Here is a 24,606-nt window from a genome sequence, read left to right as displayed (position 1 = left end):
TTGGCGTTGTCTTTCCTTTTTAGATTAACCTGTTTTCAGGTACAGTACCCCTTCTTTAATGAATGATCCTGCCCATCCCAAACACCACCATAAATTGATGTATCAAAGTTGAAGCAATCAAATTATCTCCTTCAGAAACTTGGATTTCTGAGTAAGACATGTTCTGTGTATGCTCAAAGATGGAAGCTTTGGGGTAGTCATGCATTTGGAAAAGCAAAAGAAGATGCATAAGTATAATCACTCAAGGGGAAGAATTTTTGCTAAGAATATTAAGCCTGAGACTATGACTAAGTTGTGAATATCAACCTGGAAGAATTTGAAAAAAGGTGTATGTTGATACATAGAAAGTATCAAGGATAATGTCAGGAATTGGGATGAGAAGCAAAACTTTGAGACAAATTCCAACATATTCAATGCAATCAGAGACAAAACTAGCAGATGGTTCTATAGAGGTAGACATGGATATATCGATATAACCAACAGCCTTAAAAATAGTTTTTAGCAGAACCTAGTAATAAATGCATCAACACAGGAATGGAAAGTAAGAGAGATGAGAAAATGATAGACTAAAAAGGAGTGTGGTATAATCACAGAAAGAGCCCAGTTTTTGTTTTATTTTGTTTTATTTTAATGCCAAGTGTTGCAGAGAATAAATTTTGAAAATGATACTTATGTGAAAGGAATATGTACTGGAATAAGAGTTTTAGAGGGCACAGTGGAAAATTATGGGGAGAAGGCAGAAACACAAAATTGGGTTAGAGAGAGAAAGCAGTGTGTTGATGTCTTTGAGTCCATCTCTACCTGTGGAATGAGGGGAAGAGATGGTTGCACATAAACTCTGAGTTGACAGCAAAGCTTAAGTAACTACAAAGTAATACTAGGTAACTATCAACCCAAGGTGTGGTCCAACTTCATTGCTAGAAAACTTTTCTCATAATGTATGAGAAGCTGTTGTGGCCACAAGATTGGGCCTTCTTATAGGTAGGTCTACTGAACAGGTTAGTAAATAAGAATTTTGTCTTTGTAATCTTAAAAGATGATGGATCATTTTAGGGCAACCTTGTTTCTCTAGTCTTTGACTACATGCCAAATCAGAAATCCAATTTGTGTTGACACTCACCTTTATTTATTTGTTTTTCTGCTTGGAAGAATAAATTAAATCTGAGAATCCATACAAGTAACTAACTTTAGATTCCTTCTGAAATGGTGGATAATGTCTAACCAAATAGTAGTATCATTTCTGTTCAACAGCTCTTATGTAAATACACAGTAAGATTTTTGATGGTAAAAAATCATAATTACTATTTACTGAACATGTTTCTATACTAGCAAAGTGTTTATAACATGACGTCATTCAGTTCTCCTAAAAAAAAAAAAAAATGAAGGTAGGTGTGTTATGCCTATTTCATTAATAAATAAGGGGTAAATAAGTGGAAGTCTTAAAAATTATATAAATTTCCCAGGTTCTGACTGTTAATGGGTAAAAATTGAACAGTTTTCACAGTTCATAACTGTTTGCAGAATAACTATGTATCAATAAGAGATTTATTCATCTCATGTGTATTTATAGTACATATATGCATATATAAATATTATATTTATATTTATACATATATAGGTATATAGATTTGATAATTTAGGATGCATCTTCCAGAAGCTATTCTGCATTTTTCCAGACACTATACCTAAAATTTTAGAAAGTTGTCACCTCCAGGTAGGTAAGGGGTATAGTGTGGCTATAACATGATCCTATTGGGTAAATAGCCAAAATTTCCTAGAGATGGGGTTAACTATATTAATAATCAGTTGTTTCCTCAAAGGTAAATAATAAATAATAAAAATATATTGAATATTTATATTAAATAATATTTTATATTTAACTTTGAAAGAAAATTTAGGTGGAGGTTTTAAGAAATAGGTTGTCTTTCTTACCAATTTTTACCAATGTTCAATCTCCTTTTAGTATAATTATACTCTCAAACAGAACACGATGATGTCAATCTGAAATTTTCCTTAAGGTTAAAATTTATCTAGGACATTAAAATGCCTCAAGCTTCAACTTGGCTCTTCTGTCAATTTGGTACCCAAAGCCTTTCAGATGGCTTGAAATTAACATATCATTTCTCTTTAATGCTAAATACTTAATCTTTTCTTACATAAGAAGAAAAGTAAAGGTGCTAATTGACTTTCTTAGAATTACTTTTAGCTTTTTAATTCTGTTACATCTTCCCTGGTATTTTATAGAAGAGGGGAAAAAGTTGCAGTATGATTTTGCAAAATGCTTAAAATAGTAGTCTTTTCCTTATTAAGAGTTGCTTGCTTTTCCAGACAGTGTCTGAGACTCTTCAAATGCCTATGATGTTTTTTCTCCTTTCTTTGACTGTTTTTTTTTTTTTAATTGCCTTCTACTGATCTAAATAATTTTACTGTGGGATCTTTGAATTCATTCTTATAGAGGTAAGTCCTATTTTTTCTTATCGACTATGACATGACCTAACCTTAAAATTTTTTGATTCAAAACATCACTAGTTTTCAAAACAAAACTTCAATAATATAATTTTTCCACAGTGTCTAATGAGTTCCTTTTAAAGTCATAATTCCAAATTCAAACTCTCAGAGGTTATTATTTTTAAGGACTATTTAACATTGTTTTCCTTTACTAACATGGAGTCCCACCTCTAATCTCTTGGTTTTAAGTGCATCTCTGTTATTCTTAGTTTTCCTATGCATCTCTACAAACAATTGAGAATTTTCTGGTGATTTATATTGTCTTGTATTCTCCTCTCATTTAAATTCAATACTAAATATTATGCCTGAGAATTTTTCAGGGTTTCATAATGAATCAACTTAAGAAATGATTCTCTTATTACATTATGAATCCATTCTCATTTTTTTCATTTATAGTCTTTCCCCCTTAATTATTGCTCCTATATTCATAATTTTAAATGTCTTGCATGTCCATTTCCTTTAAAATTGATGATATAATGTATGTCATAGGTTTTCCCTTTTATATAGATAGTTGAGAATCATGAAATCACAGCTATTATTTAAATTGCAACACTTTCTTAATGCATAAAGAAAGTAATTAGGTTATGTTCCTGTCAAATATTAAAATATGAGATTTTTTTTATCTACACAGAGAACTAAATTCAAAGAGGGAGGGCTATCTCAGCCTAGCTTCAAAATAAATAAATGAACAAACATCATGGAATGGAATATTTGTCCCTATAGTCCTTTTTTTTTTTTTTTTTTTTTTTTTTTTTTTTTTTAATATTTTTATTTTTATTTTTTTTTTTTTTTAGTTCTCGGCGGACACAACATCTTTGTTTGTATGTGGTGCTGAGGATCGAACCCGGGCCGCACGCATGCCAGGCGAGCGCGCTACCGCTTGAGCCACATCCCCAGCCCCCCTATAGTCCTTTTTTAAATGTATTCATTGGTGTTCAAAGATGCAGCATGCTGTTGCCAAAAAGATTAGACAGAGACATTTTATTCAGAGGAGGAAAAGAGTCCAGAATTTTTTCTTCCTTTTGCTCCTTGAATTTAATTTATAATCTCCCTCCATAGGATTTTATTCTTTATATTTGTTTTATTAATTGTAGCTTTTAAATTAAAAAATATAGTTATAGATGAACATGATACCTTTATTTTTTTATTTAGTTATTTTTATGTGGTGCTAAGGATCGAACACAGTGCCTCACACAGGCTAGGCAAGTGCTCCACCCCTGAGCTACAATTTCAGCCCCATATATGTTTGATTAATTTTAAATTGACAGATAACAGTATGCTTTTAACTTTACAATTTGATCTTTTGAAGTACCTATACATGGTGGAATTGTTAGTCTAGCTAATTAATAGATGCATTACCTAACATATTTCTGTAGAAAGAGCAAAAACATCCACTTTATGTTTTTAAAAGAATAGAGAATATTGCCATTGATATTATTATAGTTATATAACCTTTGACCAACATCTCATCCCTTTCTTCCCCCATAACCATCCACTGGTTATAATGTAACCACTATTATAGTTTATACTGTTATGAGATTAACTTTCTTGGATGCCACATATGAGTGAGATTATGTGGCATTCATCTTCCTGTTTCTGGATCATTTAGCTTCAAATAATGTCATCCAGATTCATACACGTCGTGTCAAGGAACAGGATTTCATCCTTTCATGTGGATGTATCGTATTCCACCTTGGGTAGATAGACACTTCTCTATATGCTTGGGGTTACACCTCAGTAAACCAAAGTATAGTCAGCTTTTCATGCTGGTGACCAAAATACCTGACAAGAACAATTTATAGTAGGAAAAGTTTATCTGGGGCTCACAGTTTCAGAGGTCTCAGTTCATGGTCAGCTGACAAATTTATAGCTTTGGGCCAGAGGTGAGGTGGAGCAACATGGCAGAAAAACATTGCAGAGGAGGCTGCACACTTCACAGTAGCTAGGAGGCTGATAGAGAGAGGAGTCAGAAAGAAAATATATAATTCTCAAGGTATGTCCCCAGTGACCCACTTATACAAAGCATACCCCACCTGCCTACAGTTACCACTTATTAATCTATTCAAAATTTAATGCTTCAAAAGGATTAATCCATTGGCTAGGTTTTAATTCTCATAATCTAATCATTTGACCTCTCACATTAACAAAGAAAATTGGGGGGGACACTTCATATCCAAACTATAACAACCAATAATAAGTTTAAATGTCACAAGTCAAAAATGCATTTAATACATGTAACCTACTGAATATCTTAGCAACACAGTACATTCAGGAGCATTGGCTGTTACCCTCAAAGATCATGTGGCTGATGGGAAGGAACTATGGCTTATGGAAGCTGCCCAACAGGTTGAGAGAATATTATGCAATATCCTGCAGGAAATGATTAAAATTCAAAGTGTCATTTCTATAGTATATGTATTGCTTTTGTACCCTGCTGAAGTTGAATCATCTTAAATTGTGATATAATCCATTTTATTTATTCACTAATCTGGGTTTTTAAAAAACGGTTCGGTTAGTTGTATGTGACAGTAGAATCCATTTTGACATAATTATATAAGCATGGAATATATCTTGCTCTAATTCAGTCCCCAGTATCTCTCCTTCCCCTTCCCTCCCCTCCAACTCCCTGCTTGCTTCCCTCTACTGATCTTTCTGCCATTTACCCATTGTTAATTTTTTAATTAATTTCTTCTGGATGTGCACAAGGGTGAGATTCATGGTGGTATACTCATATATGTACCTAAGAAAGTTATATCAGATTCATTCCACTGTCTTTCCTTTTCCCATTACCCCTCTCTTCCCTTTATTCCCCTTTCTCTACTCCACTAAACTTCTTTTATTTTTTTTTAATCCACCCCTTCCCTCATTGTGGGCTAGTTTCCACATACCAGAGAAAACATTTGATCTTTGTTTTGGGGGGATTGACTTATTTCACTTAACATTCACTGCAAAGTCACTTTAATGCCTCCCTGATGATTTACCCACTTCTGCAATCTTCAAACAACAATGTTTTTAGACAAGGGAAATAAAAGGAGGCCAAGCTTTGCTCAGACTTTGTATGGTCCCTTGTGTGACTTATATTTTAATAAAGGAGACCGAGGAGTAATGGCCTATATTTCTTCATTTGTCTGAGTCCATCAGGCTGCTATAGCAAAATACATAACAGTAGAATATTTACAAATACTGGGAAAGTGTTCTTTATTGTTCTGGAGACTGGCAAGTCCAAGATCAAGAAATTAGCAGATCTCGTGTCTGGCAAGTACTTGTTCCTTGTAGATAGAAACTGTTATGTATCCTCACCTGATGGAAGTGGGGAAACAGGCTCACTAGGCTCTCTTGTAAAAGGGCACTAATCCCCTTGATGGGACCCTACTCCAATAATTGTCTTAATCACTTCCTAAATGCACCAATTCTTAGTACTTACAGCTGCATTAGAGATCGGGTGTCAATAAATTTGAGGGGTGGGCACAAACAGACCAGAGCATTATTTACTAAGTTTCTTAACTTATTCTTTTCTAGCACCCCAGTTCCTTGGGATTGAGTTCTTGTCTTGTTCTTCAATCTTTCCAGAGAGTAAAGCATTGTCCCTGGGCCATGTGCTATCAGATCTGTCCCAAGGTCACTTTGTATTTATGCCACTCTTCTTATGAAATACTGACTTGAGTCATGCTGTGTTTAACTCTTTAGACCCTTACTTGAATCTTATATTCTCTAAAAATAACTTTCTGACTGTTCAGAATCCAGCTGATTATCTCTGCTCCCCTCTCAGATAAGATTGGTCTCCCAGGCCTCCCTCTAATTTCATTTTTGGGACTGTGCAGGAATCATTTTGAAGTTCTAGTCACAATATATGTTGCTAATCACATAACCAATAAATAGTTGTTTCTTTCAAACAAGATGATAAGAGAAAATGGTACATAAAATTAAGACTGTAACCTACAGTCAGAATTATTATAAAAGAAAAATGAGATAGTTTAAAAGAGAAAGAAAATGTAGCATTTTGTAGCATATTTTGCAAAATGATATCATAGTAAGGGTGAATATTGATGAGTATAGTGAAGTGGTATATAACCTATACTTAAATACTTATAATGTAAGATTTACTAGAGTGAATGAACAACTTTAAAAAATATATAGCCTAGTTGTCACTTATTGAAAATTATTTTAGATGATTAATTGAACTGGAACTTGAACAAATATTTGTACACCTGTGTTTACAACGGCATTATTCACACTAGCCAAAAGGAAGACGTAACCCATGTCCATACATGAGAAGTTAAATGAAACATGGTATAAACACACAATAGGATTATTATTCTGCCTTAAAAAGGAAGAATATTCTGACATGTGCTACAACATGAATGAACCTCAGTGACATCATGCTAAGTGAAATAAACCCTCACCAAAGAGGCAATGTTGTTTGGTTTCATTTATATGAAGTACCTAGAATAACCATACTCATGAAGACAGAAAATAGAAAGGTAGTTTTCAAGGCCTAGCAGAAAAATGTGGATACAGAATTTCAGTGTTAGAAGATGAGAATGTTCTGGAGATGGATGGTGGTGATGGACACACAATATGATGCATGTTTCAAATGCAACTAAACTAGACACCTCAAATAGTTAAAATGTCGAGAGAAAAAAAGACAAACCACAGACTGGGAGAAAACATTTTCAAAGAACAAATATAATAAAGTACTATTATCCAAAATATATAAAGAACTATTAAATTTCAACAGTAAGAAAATGAACAATTCAAATTATAAAAGAAAAAAGGTCAAAAGCTATGAGCGAACAGTTCATCAAAGAAGAGATATAAGTGGCAAATAAGCCCATGCAACAATGCCCACCATGACATATTATTAGGGAATTTCAAGTTAAAACAACAATGAGATACCACTGCACATCTATTAAGGATGGGCAAAAGACAAAACACTTACACAAGATGCTTGTGAGAAATGGAGTATTAGGAACTCTCATTCATTGCTGGTCGGAACATGAAATGGTACAGCTACTTTAGAAGACAGTCTAGGAATTTCTTTAAAAAAATAAACATACTCTTTTATATAATCTAGCAATGGCACTCTTTTTTATTTCCTCAAATCAATTGAAAATGTGAGCTCATACGTCCTGCACATAATGTTTATAGCAGCTTTACTTATAATTGCCAAAAATTTGAAAGTTTCAAAAATATCCTTCAGAAGGTGAGTGGATAAACTGGGGTTTATCCAAACAATGAAATAACACAAAGTGCTAAAAATAAATGGACTATCAAACTATGAAAAGCTATAGAGGGAATTTTATGCAAAATGCATATTACAAAACAATAATCCAAAAAAGCTACACAGTGTATAATCATAACTGTATGATATTATGGAAAAGTCAAACCCATAGAGACAATTAAAAGTTTAGTTATTACCAATAATAAATGAGGAGAGAAAGATCAATAGTCAGGGTACAGAGGATTTTTCAGGACACAGAAACTACTTTGTATGATACCATAATGGTATAAACATGTTGTACATTTGTCCAAACTCACTGGAGGTACAAAACCAGGAATGAACCCTAATGTAAACTATGGTACTTGGGTAATATTAATTTGTCTGTGCAGGTTCATTGATTGTCACAAATGTATTATTGTGGTAAAATGTTGGCTGTGCTGTGAGTCAGTAGAATATATGTGAAAACTATACGTTTTGTTCTATCCCACTGTGAACCTAAAACTGCTCTCAAAATAATGTTTATTAATTTTAAAATGGCTATATAAATTTTATGTTTCATATATTTTATGACGATAAAAAACATTGAAGTGATTATTTTAGTTGTAAAGATGTTTAAAACTTTTTGTTGTTAAAATGAAGGGAGGGGGCTGGGGTTGTGGCTCAGTGGTGGCGCTCTTACCTAGCATGCGTGAGGCACTGGATTTGATCCCTGGCACCATGTAAACAAACTAAATAAACAAAATAAAGGTATTATGTCCATCTACAACTAAAAAATAATTTTAAAGAATGAAGGGAAATTATTGTGGAATGATTCCCTGTGAAATCAATTATCTTTTGAAATCAATGAAGCATGGGGACATGATTTATTTGGAAAATAATGCCTCAGGACTATGTTGCACCCGTAAATATGTCCACAGAGAAGTTATTTACAACATTTTAATAAACAATAAAATCAATAATAATCAAATAATAGTAAAAACATTTCTTTTCCAATTTTCTCATTAAATTAGTCACCGTATACTATGAAATTTGAATTGTAAATTTGAGATTATTTCTTACTTTGGGGATCTTTTCAGTGCTTTCCCCACTTTTTCATTAACAATTGCTTATTATGTTACCCAAAAGCTACCCAAATTATATTTTGAAAGGGGTCTGCTATGAAGAAATGATTTTAAAATATTTTTAATAATTTGTTTTCAACAAGAGATCATTCCGGTTTAGTTAGCCAAGGATATATAGCACCCACGTTTATACATAAAATTAAGCTAACTTTATCTTTTAAAATAGTAGCTTATAGACTAACCTTTTCAAATCCATCATAACATGTTTGCTTTAAAAGTTTTAATAGTTCCTTATTAATTCTGAAAAAAATAATGATAATCTAGTTATGTTACATCATTTTTTTCTCCTTATAGACATAACTTCGACATCAGTAGATAATTGTCCTTGTGAAAAATTCACTTATTCTGATTTTGGGCTTATGCTCAGGCTATTACTTCTCTCTCAAATTCTTTTCCCCATTTCCTTACTTATCCAAGTAGTGTCAAATCTCAACTCACAAGGTATCCAGCTGTACACTTGAGACAAAAGTTGGTGCTGGAATAAGCATCTCACCATCAACGACTGAAAAAAAAAATCTGGATGGACTGTAGAAGACAACTGTTTGAAGCATTGGAGCACAAGCAGGAAGGATTTGAGGAGCTATAAATCCAGGAAGAAAGAGAGAAAAGACAATAGAGATGATCTGCTAGTACTCTGTCTGCCAGCCTAAACAAAGCAAAAACAAATCCAAATGAATCCAAAAGAAAGATAAAATGACAACCTTCTTTAGACAAAAATAACATCTACAGCCTTCATAAGTTTTCATCCATAGTTTCTCATATACAATAAAACAGCATGAGACATATAAAAACAAACAAAATTAACTGCAGGTGACCAAAACACACCAGAAAAGCAACAGATAATAGAAATGAATCCATAGGATGATACATAGGATAGGAGTATCAGACACAGAGTTTAAAATCGTTATTATTTATCTGCTCAAAATTTAGAGATGGTATGTAGAATTTCAGCAATGTAGTAAAAATAAAGAAATGGGAATTTTAGAACTAAAAATACAATAACTGAATGAACTATGATATGATGTCAATGATTGATTTGATAGCAAATTAGACATAACTGAAAAGATTTGTGGCCTGGAAAATAGATCAATAGGAAGTAATCAAAGTAATGCATAAAAAATGATGAAAACAGAGGAGTATAAGAAATATATGGAATATGATTTTAGAAATCTAATATGTAAAAATGGAAAGAGAAAATGGGAGAGTCAATATTTAAGGAAATTCTGGCTCAAAGTTTATCAAAACTACTGTAAGACATAAAATATTATGATCTAAGACGTTCTCTGCTTCTCTACATTCTAGTGTGTCAGAGTCTAGATGGTAGATGTAACCTCTAGTGTTCTAGTATGGTCTAACCTTGGTTGTAGTAGACAAATATTTTGTTTTTTTGTAAAGTGACTTTAGTACTTAATTGTGCATTCCAGAGAACAATGTCCAACCCCACAGGGCTTGTGTGAAATGACTTTTGCCTGTAAGGATACATCACTTCTTTCACTAATGTGAAAACAAGTAGGTAAAGGTGAACTACCATTATGGGGCTGGGCAGTTTCTCTGAGGAACAGAGCCATACTGAGTGCTCAATGTTGATCTCTGCTGCAGATTGAGTGTTCCACATGGCAGTAGTTGGGTCAGTTTTGGTAAGGAAGGGTTTTGTTGTCAGGTCCATGCATACTCTTCAATCCTAACTCTTCCATTGCTCTTAGTTTGACCCCTGGATCAGGCCTCTGTGGGCACTGAGGAGTTTCCACAGAATCTCATGTTAAAGGCAGGATCCTTAGGGTATTTAATTAAAAACCAAGAAATCTGTTGAGATTTGATACATATGGAGGGCTATAGAAGGATTTTAAAGAGGAACAATAAGAAAACCAGAACTTCACCACAGGAAAAACAAGTTAAGAATAGTGTTAAAGAAATGAATTTTAAAGTTAGGCAATGATTCTAACCTTAACTGAGGCATAATGAGGCTGAAATTTTACTAATATGAATGAGAATGGTGAAAAGTGGACTGAAAGAAGATACCTTGTTTAGGAATTGACTGGGTGGAAGTAAGAATAAAGGATATGTCAAAATGGGGGCAGGGGATATAGCTCAGTTGGTAGAGTGCTTGCCTAGCATACATAAGGTCCTGGGTTCAATCCCCAGCACCAAAAAAAAAAAAGGATATTTCAAAGATGACTTGAATTGTCCATCCTAAATTATAGAAATGGGAGTAAAGCCATTTTTGAATATCAGAATACCAATCACATTGAGTTTCAGGGATTTAAATATCAGAGTAGAGATAAAGTCAGCAGATAGGTTATATGCATATGTGCACGCATTTATGTGCATACATGTGTATGCATGTGCACATATAACTGATATAGACACAAAGATACCCAGATCATCTTTCAAGGAAGGATTGACCTGCAGAGAATGTGGTGAGAATTCAACTTCTGCTACCTTTCCCATAACATCTATCTCAAGCTTCAGGGAAGTCTTTTGCCTAAGGTCAAATCCTTACCAAGGAAGCCTGTATCCACTCACTAAGTGATGCAGGAGTATAAATTTCTGGCCATCAGTATCTGTGGTACAAGACTGTGCTGAACAATACTTGCTTCAGAGCTCCCCTAAAAGTTCAGCCTCTTTCACTACCCAAATCTGTTTTTTTTCCTTCATGTTTTGTACCGTTGTTGGTCCTTCATAAACATTGCATCTAAACTGTGTTGCCACATGTTTCTGGAAACCTAATCTGTGATAGCAGCAATGTATCATTTTGAATTCTTTAGGATGCAAACAATGGACTAACCAACAAAATTTGTCTTAATAAAGTGTCTTATAAAATGTATTGAAGCAGGGTATTTACAGAATTGACAAATAAGTAACTCAATTTTATCAACATAACTTCAAGTTTCTTTATTCTTTTCATTCTTTTTCTTGAAACTTTGTCTTCTCCAATTTGTCTCCTCATAATCAAAAGATGGATGCCATCTGGGTGCCTTGGCACATGCCTATAATCCTAGTGCCTCAGAAGGCGAAGGCAGGAGGATTGCAATTTCAAGGCCAAGTTGGTTAACTTAGCAAAACCCTGTCTCGAATTAAAATAAAAATGTCTGGGGATGTGTCTCAGTGGTATAGTGTTCTGGGTTCAATTACCCCTACCTGCTACATACTCACACAAGATGGATGTCACAAATACAGGTAGCATATCCTCGCAACCAAGACCAAAAGCAGATTGATAGTTTCATGTTTGCATGATGGTTTCTTTGTTTCCAATTGTTGAAAAATCCAGGTTCCAGTATTCTGAGTTGGTCCATCTCATAGCTTATAATGACACTGGGATAGCAGTTTCTGGAATATTCAGCTCCCTTAAGAAGACAATCTGCTAGCAATTATATATTTGGTAAAAAAAAACAAAACAAAACAAAACAAAAACTGTAAAACTGTATGTGGGTCAGTAACCACCATGCCTGTCATACAAAGAAATGAATTTGAGTCCACAGATGTATGAAAGATATATTTTCCATTAGTATCTTTATATCAACTTAGACTATAAAGTCATTGTTCCGTACATAAGAGAAAATTCAACCTTAGTCCATAATCTAGGGAACTTGTGGGTGCAAAGGTTTTGTGATATTATTTGATGCCTCTGGTGATTAATTTTAGTGTCAACTTGACTGGATTAAAGAATATTTAGAAACCTGGAAAACATTGTTTTGGGGGTATGTCTCTAAGGGTGTTTCCAGAGGAGTTTGATATGTAAGTATGAGTAAAATAGGTGGGAAGATCTGCCCTTTACGTGAGCAAATACCACCCAATTTGCCAGGGATAAAAAGATAATGAAGGGGCTGGGGTTGTAGCTCAGTGGTTGAGCGCTTGCCTCACATGCATGAGGCACTGGATTCGATCATCAGCACCACATAAATAAATAAATAAAATAAAGATTTTAAAAAAAAGAAAGAAAAATGAAGACAGAAGTTGAGCTGGTGTCTTCCATCCCCAGAGCAGTTTATCTCCTGCCTTGGATGTAAAAAATTCACCTTTGCTGGGTGTGTGGTAGTGCACACCTAGAATCCCAGCAGCTCTGGAGTTTGAGGTAGGAGGATCACAAGTTCAAAACCAATCTCTACAACTTCATAAGACCCTGACTTAAAATAAAAGAAATAATAAGGGCTGGGGATATAGCTCATTGGCAAAGTGCCTTGGGATCCACCCCCAGTACCACCTGCCCTCCTCGCCCCCACAAGAAAAGTTCAGGTTCTCTTGTCCGTGGACTCTAGAACTTTACCAGCATCTCCACTTCCACTCCAGTTTCCTGGGATTTGTGCCTTAAACAAAAGTTCCACCACCAGCTTTCCTTGTTCTGAGAACTTCGGGTTTGGACTGGCCGTACCACCAGAGTCCCAGGGTCACATTGCAGATGATCTGTCATGGACTTTTTTGCCTGCTGCAATCACGTGCATTAACTCCCTCTCTCCCTCTCATATACCTCTGTATAAATCCTATTGGTTTTGTTCCTGTGGAGAACCTTGACTGATCCAATGATAAAGCAGCATCAAGGAAAGGTCACCAACACTGGTTTCCACTGAAGCCTCCTTTCTTGGGATGCTCATGGTAGCTTCAGGTCTGTTTCACTATTTCTGTGCCACCACTCAAGCATGTCAATTGATGGTGAGGCTGAATCTCTGGGTCATGGGTACTATCTCCTTAGGCACACCATTCCTCCAAATCACTCTCTTCAAAGCTTTGTCATTGCTCTGCTCTACTGATTCAAAACAATGTCCTGATCTCTGAAAAAAAAAAAAAATGCTAATCTCTGACCTCTCTCCAAGGAAAATCTCTGCCTCAAGTAATTCTTCAGTCTTTTCTTGCTCTCTTCTTCCCTTTAAACAAAGAGTAAAGTCTTTTTACTAAATTTCAAGCTTGGACTTTATGCCCTATGAAAATCCTTGAGATGAGGAAATGCTTAGGGCTTGGTTACTGCTTAGAATTAAGAGAAGTGAAATGCAAAGATCAAAACAATGAAAGAACAAAAACATATCCTGACCCCCACACACAGTGTTGCCAGAATTAGCAAATTAAAATACAGGAAGCCCAGTTAAATTTAAATGGCAGATAAACAATGAACATGCTTTTAGTAAAAGTATGCCCTACACACACACACACACACACACACAAACACACACATACACACACACAAAACAGTTTTGACAAATGTAATTGTGAATGTTGGATCAAAGCTTTGAAGACAGGTTGCTATTGAAATACAGATTTCAATGAGCTTAAATGGAAATTTATTCTAAAACTGAAATTTATGTGTCACTGAACCCACGTTTTTACACACACAAAAAATGTTTACTCCATGGGATAGGATACACCTAGAGAAAGAAATATTCTTTATATTCTCCTTAGTTTCTGAAATGAAACAAAATATATAGACAATCTCAAGAAATAAGCATGGGATAAAAAAAAAGTCAAACAAAAATAACCAAATTGGTGTGGAAGAATAACCAAATTGGCATTTGAGTAGCTAATATAGCAATGTATTTTTAAATCTTGTTTTTCTGCCTAAGTACTGCATTCTGTAGCTACAGTTTTCACTAGTTCTTTAGATTATGCTATAGAGACATGTATAGTAATTGTGATATCTTTCACAAATTTTTAAAATTGGAGAGATTCATATTTATATTCCATTTTTGTAGTTATTCAGATTGTCTATGCATGTGACCTAGACATTACATTGGTAAAAGATTCTCATAAATGAATAATTATAAAAATTATTTTTCAAATATCAATGTCTATTTCTAGATATTCTTAAATGGTGTGTAATTCAATATTTTAAAATCTACACAATAGAGATGCTGTTTGATGGTTTTCATGGGTAAGTTAAATGTGTCATACTGTTCACATAGGGCTTCTTGGGCAAATTAGAAGCTGATGTCTAAAAATAAATGTTAGGTACCTAAAATACCCAATTTTAGAAAGGATGGCCTTAATTATATTAGATCTAGAGCGATCTTGATATAACCTGAATAATTGGCATTCCCATGGAATAATCAAGAACACAGAGAACTAGCCAGAAGTATCTCAGAGAGACACCTTCACACAGCCATGATTAAATCACAGCTGTTCTCATGGCCAAGGACAGGTCAGGTCCCATGTAGCATTCAGAAAGTTCTGGCCCTGGTTTTCTCCACAGCACTATATTCAGATGCAGGACTTATACTATTCAGTTATTTTTAAAATTATATATATATATGTATATATGTGTGTGTGTGTGTGTGTGTGTGTGTTTAGTTGTTAATGGACATTTATTTTATTCATTTACTTATATGCAGTGCTGAGAATTGAATGCAGTGTCTCTCACATGCTAGGAAACTGCTCTACCACTGAGCCACAACCCCAGCTCATTACTATTAAGTTGTTTTAGAATCATCTTAGCTTGTAACATTTTCAGACAATAAGAATATCTTATCTAAATAGCTAGCAGAAATGATTTTGAAATGAATCAGGAGGAAGTTTCCTTGGATCAGAAAGATTATGCAGTAACTTCAGAGATGATTATTATTCCATCTGTTGATGTGATTATGGAAATTCTGGCTGAGACTGTGAATCTTGTGCACTGTGTTGTCCCTCTACTCCCCAAAGATGGAGGGCTGCCAGCTATGCAAAGTATTGGAAACAGATGAAAGCAAAACACTGACCTTGAAGTTCTGTTTGGGAGTATTTAACCCTTTTTGTATAGATGGTGTTAGAGTATTCATGCATATTTATTCAGACTTGCAAAGCTCTCTAAGTGTATTTAACTGAATTTTATTTTTTAAATTCTCCTCTGAACTCCATCACATGGCACCCAAAGATAATGACAAAGCTCAGAGAAGAGAAAATGAAAAGCAGCAGCAAGTTTAACTGAAAAAGTAGGCTATCATATGCACTGGGCAACTTAAGCAACTGAGAAAAAATGTGAGTGGAACAATGCTCATGTTACAGCCAAAACCAAAAACAATTCTTGTTAAGAGAAACAACAGCATAAAGGAATTAGTACTCAGTTCTTATAACATAAATTTGATTTTTGCAGTAAACGTGGTCTGGGTTGTAAGGAATGTTACTACTTTTAAAAAAGCCTCAAGACTTTGATTCTTTTTGATTCATTTTTAACAGAAACAATCAAGACTAAAACTATCACTTTAGGACATCAAATTTCTCTAGAAGAGCAAAAAAAGGGATTATCTTATGGAGGCTTTCAACCCTCAGGAAGTTTTGGCACCTCAAGAATGCAGTCTGGGTTTCTAAAGTGCTCCTAACTGGAATGTTTGGGCTTTCTAAGGTATATTCTTCTTCCCGCTGCATGTTTTTGTGAGATAGGATATTTTCTTATTCAAAATAACTCTGTGGGTAATTGTATATGCCTCTTCAGGACGCTGACCATGAGATGCTGTCATTTCTGTGATTCAGCTTCTCTAGTGAGCCATAAGGCCCAGCCTGATGTTGTGAAAGAGGAAAACAAATCCTCTCTGCATCAGAAGTTATTGCAATACCTTTGAATGTGAAATGACTCATGTCAGCCTTTGAGAGGGTCTTGAGTAGATTCCCTCATGTTATTGTCTGCTGAAGCTATTTATTACCTAGAAGTTTTCTTAATTACTTCTCACTTAAAATTCCTCCCACCTCTCCAGGGGACCAACCCTGGGGACAGGATATATGTCCATGGAAGTTGAGAATAAATGGTGGACTCCAATGTGCACTGTTATAAATCCAGTGGGATCAGTTTTTATATAACATATACCCCAGTTGAAGGACTTCAGGGCAGTAAGTTTCCTTAGTTCAAACTGGGAAGAAGGGAAATTTTATGTGCTTTCTCTGCAAATTGATTTCTTTCATTGTTCTACATGAATTCTAACCCTAAAGCAGGTTGGAGAAATTAAAAATGGCCTCACTAATCCAAAGCCAAAGAAGAATCAGAGTGAGCTGTATAGAGTAAGTCTGCAGGTCAGTAAGTCTAATATTTTAAACCAAAAATTAGAGTATGAATGAAAATCCTGTCATTGGCACAGTATTTTTTCAATGCCAGATGTGTTTTTTCATTATGTGGAATATCATTGTGATTTGACAATATCGATAGTGTTATGGAAACTTTCATAAACTGAAGAAAATGCTCATGGTTAAATGAATCTTCAAAATAGTTTCCTCCTTCCTCAGTAGTCAGTTCCACAGTATTACAGAATGACTTCTCTTGGACCCAGATGCCAGATGCAACTGGTTATTTAACTGGTCCTTGGTGCCAGGAGACCAATGCTGTGGGGACATTAACCTTCTTTGCAGGGCTATTTTCCTCAGAATTATCTCTTGCTCCTTTTATTCTCAGTCTTTATTGTCCCAAATGTGCAAGCCTGGACTCCTCTCCTTTTTTTTTGGTGAATATCCATAGTGAACAAGAACAAGACTGGTCTTACAAATAGTACAAGTAGCATTATTTGAGTCTTTGTATCATTTTGTGAATATTTTTGATGACCTACCTACGTTGTGCCACTACTCTAGTCACTCTTGGAAAAGTCATAAAACAAACAAAATCCCTGGTAGAAGAAATCAGACAATAAAATATATAAAATATATAGTTCATAAGAGATAGTTACTGCTATAGTTAAAGAATGGGAGGGGTCAGAGAATCTGGAGAGTGAATGAAGAAACTGCACTTTTAAATACAGTGATCATGAAATGCTTTACTATAAAAGTGAAATTTTTGACCAAAGGCTTGGATAGGTGGGGAAGAATACTTTTCAAATATCTAAGGGAAGAGAATTTTAGGCAGAAAGAATCACAAATAAATGCCCTGAGGGCCAGAGTGCGTCTAGCAGGTTTGAGAAACAACAAAGAGGTTTATGTTGTTGGAAACAAGTGTGATGGTCAAGAAAGACACCAGAGAGATAGAGAAGGCCTGATCAGGTAAAGAATCTGGACTATGCTCTGCGGGAGGTGGTATTTGTTGATATGATCTGGCTCCAGCTCTTAAGTCCACAACTGACCACAAAGGGTCAAGGGTGAGATCAAGGGAGATCAATTAAAAAGCTATGCTAATAACAAAACTGTCAAGACAATGACTGTCACTTGGCCCAGGGTGGTGACAATGTTGCTGGAAATTGCAGCTTGATTAGATATAAATTGGGAGAGAGACAGAGGAGTGGAAGATAGCTGCACGGTTTTGGTCTGAGTAATAGGAAAAATAGACTTTGCATTTATTGAGATAGGGAAGGACACAACCTGCCGAAGTCCTTCATACTTGATCTGTGGTCCTGGGCCAACATCATCCAGAGAAACAACCCTTAATTTCACTTCTTCTCTCTACTTCTCAAGGGATGCGATTTTTTTAAAACCTTCAAGCCACTGGTAACAAAAAGCCTCTGGTATTACAAAGTCTTATAACTCAGAGCATGGACATTCAGCCTCATATTTTACCATAATTATTTTGCAACATTTCACAAGCAAAATGAAAGTTTGTGTGTTTGCGAGGTTGTTTAATTATCTTAACATCTAAAAGTGACACTCATCTGATTCACCCCTGAAAATATTGCTTTGCCCTCAGCAGAAGGCATTCTGGGTGCTTGACTCATTTATGGGAATGATTTTAACTACACTATTGTTTCCATCTTGGACTCTTGTTTATTTTGAGCCTCATGACAGATGAGCTCACCCAGACCTTAAAATGCAAAATTTAAGGTTGTGTCAGACTATAATTTTATGCTAACTTTGTTTATTCCCCTCTTCAATTACTGAAGTTACCACCCTAATCCTTGGAAAATAACTGGAGACAATGTTTGTTTTGTAGCAAATTAAAAGCTGACATCCTGGTTTTCCCTGAGTGTGACTATGTGTACCCAATTGAATTACATTGGAAATACACATTATGGTGTTGAAACTTTTTCTTTATTCTCTGGGATTTCTTTCATGTTTGGAAAAAGCAAGGGAAAGTGATAAACATCTTCTAAAAGTGGAAAATGTCAAATCCCAAGCTACTGAGACATAAGGCACTTCCATAATATTTACATAAAGTCTAATCATGTCTCCTGTCCTACAGGGAGAGCTGAGAGTAGGAGGAAGGGAAGGTTCAAGCTATTACCTTTCATTGGGTTATAGAAGGGAATGTTCTGGAGCCTCTATCTTTGGGCAATGCAGTAAACCATGATTATGACTGTGGCTAGGAAAACATTTTAAATGTGGAATAAGGTAAGACATAAGACCAAGAATGTCTACTTTATGGACTCTGTGGGTTTTATTTTGAGCATCTGTAAATCTGTATACCTTTATAAACAGAACAAAGTGGTCAATTTTCAATTTTCACAGGGGCTATGCTCACACAATGGTACCAAGGGCTTAGTTTGGGAACAAAGTCATTAAAAATAACTACACACAAAGAACTCAGTCATAAATAATGTGCCACAAAAAAAGCCAAAGACTCCAAGGCTGATTTACTTCAATGTGTCTAAAAATCTGCTTCAGACTGCCTGCCCCTAAATATGGTAAGCCCCCAAGGGACCCCTCTGATTCTCTTTTCTCTCTTTTCTTCCATTTTGTTTTCTTTCTTCCCCTCGTCCCCTCTCATCCTGTCATTCTTTCTTATTATGCTGGTGGTTTGTCAGTCATTCAGACAACCAGATGGAGAATGAGAGAATGAGAGAAAAAAATAAATATTCCCTAGGTTCCTTGTCTTCTGGCTTGGGCCCTGCATTGAGATACAGCCTTTCTGTGTTTTCTTCCCATTTACAAACTTTCCTGTCTTGACAACTGTTTCTACCAGATTTCAGCAGGATAAAAATGTTAAAGAAAAACAGGGAAACTGACATTGCTTAGACACCAGAAATAAAAAAGGCCAATGAAGATTTCTTTCCTTCTTTTGCCTCTTCCTCAAATGTTGTTATTTTTAACTACTATGGCTTCCTCTTTGACTTTTCTCTTCTTCTATTTCATCTAATTATACAGGAAATTATGTTCTCTCATACATGCACATATAAGGACCTTTTCTTACCATCACCACAAGCCCAGCCTCTTTACACTCTGATACAGCAGAGTTTAGAATCTCTAAGGATACTTTCCTGACTCTCTGTCCTTCCAAAATGTAATTAATCCCTCCCTTCATTGGCCTCAAATTTGTGTTATCATGGAAAATATGACCTCACATATCATGGGGGAAAAATGTGTTAATGGACTAAACACTGACTCCTCTGATAAATGAGGTCCAAGAAAATAGTTATCTTGTTCACCATGTCTGCCAGTGTTGAGCGCACAGTAGGTACTTAAAAGATCCTTGAATTAATGTGTATATCATATACCAGGAACTTCTAGTTACTCTTACATAGGTTAGAATATTTCATCTTTAAAGAGTATAATATTGGTTTGCTTCTTCTGTCCTTCACTTTTTTTTTAAGTTTTTTTAGAATTTTATTTTATGTACCAAGAGCTAGCAGTTGCTAGCTTTCATTAAGTGGCTGTCCTGGGCAATCCATTCAAGGAAGTCCATTTAGCTAATTTAATGAAGCCTATATCCTTTGCGTACTGACAGAAATACTGCCAGCACAGACTGAGACCATATCTCCAGATCAGATTGTGCAGGATTATGCAGGTATGGCAAGAGCAAGAAACCTGGCTAAATTTTCACACATGGCTCCTATAGAGCTGTTGATGATCCATCTTGCTTTTAAGGGTGCAAGAGGGCCAAAGGTTATCCTTCACTTTTGTAAAAGTAAAATGATGGAAAAGCAGAGGATGTAATGGTAGGAAGTCATGTGTACCTTCTAGTACTAACGGGATTCAACTGTCATGAAGGAAAAGCGTACTTTCAGTGGTACCCCAATTTCAGTGTGTGTCACAATAATCAGTAGGTCTTTCTTAAACAAAATTCTGGGCCACATTGTTAGAGTTTCTGATTCAGTATGTCTGTGATGGGGCCTAACCATTGGTATTTTCAACAAGATATCAGATGATGATGAGAATGCTGGTCCTCGGACCATCGTATGAGGAACTCTGTTTTGCATCATCTCTGCATCCTAATCTGTGAGTGGTTACATTCTAGTTAAATCATGCATGAATGGAATTTGTAAAGGAGTCTAAGAGCTTATATATCAAGCCTGTCAGTAAGTTGATGAGTGTTTACATTCTATTATCTATCTACCTTTCTACATATCTATCCATTCATCCATCTATCCATCTAACTGATTTTTTTCAAGTGTTTTTATATGCAATTCTGGTTACTAATCTATAAACAGGAGATATTTCTGAGTTTATGGGACATATTTATTTTTGTGAGTTCTCCTCTTCCATGGACATTAGAACTATAATAGCTGTCATATAAAGAGAAGCATGCTTAACATTATAAAGGGAAGTTATCATAAAGTGCTAGAGCTTGAATGTTTCCCCCAAAACTCATGCCAAATTTTAATGGCATTGTGACAATATTGAGAGATGGGGCCTTTCTAAATAATTATGTTATAAGGGATTCACCTTCATGGATGGAATAATGCCACTGGCACAGAGTGTGTTAATTACAATGGAAGTGGCCTTGTTAGAAGAGAAACTTCTCAAACATGCTCTCTTACTCACTCCACACCCTCCTCACATGCTTTCTTGTTGTGTAATTCAACTCTTATCGAATGAGTTCCTCAGACTCCCTGTAAGACATATATACATATGTCTTATATATATGTCTTCCTTCTGTATAAGTTAGACCATTTGTGAGATTCTGATACTCTGTTATGGTAGTAGGAAAGGATTAAAATGTAAGGTTACAGGGCCCAAACCAGTCTTAAGCCATGGACATCTGGGTGTGATGTGCCTTTGTAGGCATGCAGGGCCAGGGGAGGCTGAAGAAAACCAGTTAAGGACCCCTGATTTGAATATTCTTAAAAGTGAGAATTAATGCAGTAACATTTCAGATACGGTGAGAAATAAAGCAGGTCAAGGGTGATGGTAGATGCAATGGCCTCCAAGAATATTCCGTATGGGAGAGGAATCAAGATGGCAGAATACAGAAGGTTGCATTACTGGAAGTTACATGGCCTAAAACCAAGAAAGCAGACAGGCAGCTTCTCCGCAAGGTGGGTGAACAACAACAAAAAAGCATAGGGATATTTCACTGGAATTTAAAACTGATCATTTCAAAGCAGATGGGGGACACAGGAGGTTGGATATAATAAAATAAACAAAAAATCCCAGCAGCACAGCTGAGGCCGGGGTGGGAGCACCAGCCAGAGTGGTCCCTCCGTGCACAGAGTGGAGGAATAAGGTAGTTTAAGGAACCCACATTTTCGGGAGACCCAAGGTGTGTCTGGGCATTTAGAGACTATGCCCCAAACCTGAAAGATGAACTGCATGATATCTGTGTGTAGGGAAAGAAACCACCATCTCTCCAGGAGACCTGAGGAGGACAGGAACGAACCATTTTGCAGCCACAGGGGCTGGCAGCTGAGGGAACCAATCCTTGCAAACTCCAGTTTGGCCTGAAATACAGGCCTAGTAAACACAGGCCACAGGACGCAGAGCATGCTTAAGTGACCAGGAGAAAATCAAGCATGGATAGATGTTTTCACAGGAGACAACTGGTGGCAGAAACCCACCTGGCTCTACCCCTTTTCTTCCAATTTGACTGCTTGCAGGACCTTCTGGGAGAGATGCATCTGGCTGGGAGCTCATAAGGCCCCGGGGCAGGAGAGACTGGAGACTGAAACTGAGACCTGGATATGTGGGGTCCACAGGTGACACAGGGAACTAAGTATGGCTCCCCCACCATATGAGTGGAACCCAGGGGAGATCCCAGGGGTTCAGTCTTGTAGCCTGGATCAGTAACTACTGGGTGCTAGAGATGTGCTTATTTAGAATCTCCAAATAATTGGCATTCAACAAAGAGCCTGGAGCCCACCTAAGCCTACACCCTGCCTCCAGGAATTCTGCTGATGGGATTACCTCTCACTCCAGCAACCCGGAGGGTGCAGCATCATACTCCAGACACTCCTCCTACAACTCTGAGAAGAGACGCTGAGAATCTTTTGAACTCTAGCAGAAAGAATTCTTTAATTTTTCATTGAGGTTGTTTTTCCTTCCTTTTTAAAAATTCTTTTTCTCTGTTTTATTATGAGGTTGATGGCACATGGACATTTATACACTTTCATATTTGTTTTTTTCCTCATTTATAGCAGTTTTTAAGCCAGTTGTTTTTCATGGATTACTTTTTTTAATTGAGAACTTAAGATATTCAATTAATATATTTTAGTTTTGTATTTTTATTTTTAATTTTTTTTAAGTTTTGACTTTATATATATGTGTGTGTGTTTATGTATATATGTGTGTATATACATGTTTCTCCTACTTGTTTCCCTTGATTCTCTTTTCTCCTGCTAACAGCCAATGTTTTTTGTTCTCTCTTTTATTCTTCTTTTAATTTTTTATTTGTATCTTCTCTCATCCTCCCTCCCAATCATCATATCTTATATCACTTCTGTTCTCTCCCTGTCCACTGTTTGAAATTGTAAACCCTTTTGCAAACTTGCTGTTTTTATTGTAGGCAATAACTGAGCATACCATTTGTTCATTGTGATAATTAACATTGTAGATGTCATGTTAGGAATTATTTGGATTAATGTTGTATATTGTTTGCATTGGTTGTTGTTATTATTTGTCTCCTCCTAAACACTGAGATACTGGAAACCTTCAGGGACTATAAGTCCACACAGTAGGAAACTCTCCTGCCTCATACCCATACCATTAGATGGGTAGACACACAAACAACATGAAAATGCAAAGGAACAAATAGCTCCCAAATAAACCTAGTTACTCCAATAACAGCATCCATCGACATCAGAGTAGAAGAAATGTCAGAGAAGGTATTTAAAATATATGTAGTTAAAACTTATCTGCAGAGTAAAGGATGGTATAGCAGAAATCCTTGAAATGAAGGAAAAAATAAACCAAATTAAAAATTCAATAGAAAGCATTACCAATAGACTAGATCATATGGAAGAGAGAACCTCAGGCAATGAAGACAAAATATATAATCTTGAAAATGTAAGATTACTCATTCAGCCATAGAACAGGTAATTTCAGGCTGCCATTCGCCTGCGGCTTGCAGACAGATTGCTAGGGTTCAGTGCCTGGGTGCTTCTTAGAACCTGATCTTATCGGAGCGAACACCGAGCGCAGGGCGGCCGAGTTCCGGCTCCCGGAACCGCCCTGGCCCAGGGCTGGGGAGCCTGCGGAGGCTGCTTCTTGGACCCTGCTCCTATCAGAGCATACACCAAGCACAAAGCAGCCGAATTCCAGCTCCCGGAACTGAGCCCGCGGGGACTGCTTCTTGGAGCCTACTCTTATCGGAGCTTACACCGAGCACGGAGCGGTCGAGTTCCGGCTCCCGGAACTGCCCTGGCCCAGGGCTAGGAGCCCACGGAAACTGCTTCTCGGTCCGGGTCCTGCTGAGGGCCGGTCAGGACTCACCCGTTGCTTTGGTTGCCTGGCAAGGGGAATGAAATGCTGCCATTCGCATAGGATACCAACATGGCAGAGATCTGATGTCATCAGAAAGTGGCGGAGGAGAGAACTTCATCAATACCAGCGGCGACAGAAACAGTTGGTCTCCTGGTAGGGGGGGTGAGGCACAGACACCTGAGTCTCCTCAATTTGTCGTCGAGCCAGAGGGGAGGAGCCGGGCCGCTGCCAGCTCCCGGAGCAGGCCCAGCGGCTCGCCAGCGTGGTGACCGCGTGACCCCAATTGGAGAGGGGGCGGAGCGGAGCCGCCACCCG

The 24,606-nt window shown here is 36.5% G+C and overlaps 1 pseudogene; it reads right to left on the bottom strand.

The window, feature by feature from the left end:
- Window positions 1–20,298: 20,298 nt before the first annotated feature.
- LOC107141154 lies at window positions 20,299–21,425 on the bottom strand (annotated as a pseudogene).
- Between the last annotated feature and the right edge of the window lie 3,181 nt (window positions 21,426–24,606).

Source organism: Marmota marmota, unplaced genomic scaffold (genome assembly GCF_001458135.2).
Source record: "Marmota marmota marmota unplaced genomic scaffold, marMar, whole genome shotgun sequence".
In the NCBI taxonomy this organism is placed as follows: Eukaryota; Metazoa; Chordata; class Mammalia; order Rodentia; family Sciuridae; genus Marmota; species Marmota marmota.
The sequence above is the reverse complement of the archived record's forward strand: the minus strand, read 5'-3'. Positions and strand labels throughout refer to the sequence as shown.